This window comes from Octodon degus, unplaced genomic scaffold, assembly GCF_000260255.1.
Source record: "Octodon degus isolate 3935 unplaced genomic scaffold, OctDeg1.0 scaffold00115, whole genome shotgun sequence".
NCBI classification, from domain to species: domain Eukaryota; kingdom Metazoa; phylum Chordata; class Mammalia; order Rodentia; family Octodontidae; genus Octodon; species Octodon degus.
In genome coordinates this window covers 1,392,693-1,394,127 of record NW_004524691.1, presented here as the reverse complement: position 1 = coordinate 1,394,127, position 1,435 = coordinate 1,392,693, and positions in this window count along the sequence as shown.

Genomic DNA, 1,435 nt, shown 5'->3' with positions numbered 1-1,435 from the left:
AGGTGTTTTCACCAAAACAGAAGACAAAACATTACCTACCCCCTCACCCTTTAGAAGTTTTGTAACATTTCAAATATTGTACCAATAGTATGTGGGTCTTCTTTTGTACTGTTTCCCTGTGCTGCATAAATGTTACGAGAAGTCTACTTCAAACCATAGCAAGGCACTCAGGAAATGTTATCAGAAGTCATTTAACTTATAAAATAGTAGTGTATTTATATATGTTCCTTACCATTGCTGCTTCAGTCATAGCCTTAGACTAGCAGTATCCCCATCACTTGTGCCTTCCCTGTGGAAGAAGAGTCTGGGGCAGATCCCAGGCCCTTGTGCATTTATGGCCCCTCTCTGTGATACTGATCACTGTTCTAGTGTCAGAACCACTGCACTGGATCATGGACTCTCAAATTTTAATGTAATTTTAGAATCTCCTCTAATAGTGTTACAGTATGATTTCTGATTCTATGTTGAAGCCTGAAATTCTGTGGTTCTATAAAGTTTCTAGATAATACTAGTGTCTTTTTGCTCATTATTTTTAAAGCTTTATGGAGCTACCATTGGCATATAAAATTGTATATATTAAGATGTATATTGATCTTTTATAGATGTATGTATTGTGGAATTGATATAGGAATGATATAGGAGAAATCTCATAACTGTTAACCTGATACATGAGTTCCTGTTCTCCAAAAAATCAAAGAATGAATTCTAAGGAATAATGGAGGTTAAGAGTAGGAAATATTTATTGAGAGGTTGCTCCTGCCTGAGGGACAGGAAGGGACCTGAAAGTGTATTGTTCATGATCCTACTTCATAGAGGAAGTTTTACAGAGCAAAACCATAAGGTAGGTACAACATGGGCTAAAGGTATGGTCAACCAATATGATTCTAAGTATAGCTGCTTAGGTAACACTGATCCAGTGGAGAAGTAGGTCATGTGCCAAGTGTACATGGAAAGAACAAAACTTTTCAAGAAAATTCTGGGATCAAGGGTTTTGATCATTCATTGAGGTGACCAGTGCCTAGTCACACTTACTTGGACCAGGGGTTGCCACTTATCTTATTCTTTGGGAAGGTATGTGGGCCTAGTCATTTTGTCTTTATCTTGGGGGGCTGGCCTCTAACACACACTCCTCTGGCCACAGTTGTAATGAGATTTTGACTTTTGTATTGACTTTCTTGAGGGTCTACCTCTGTGTGCTTGCTTATAATATGTCTACCTGACTTAACTGTCTATAACAAAATGATAGCCACAATCAAACTGATTAACATGCTGATTATATAATTAACAACTTCATGAGTGGTTGTGCCTGTGTGTTTATGTCTGGTGACTCACTGTTCTTATTTTAAGTAACTAGGCTATGCAACTCCAGCCTGAAGCTATAATTAGGGTATGGAAGAATGAAAACCCAATTGCTTAGCTTCCTGCTATAAATGGA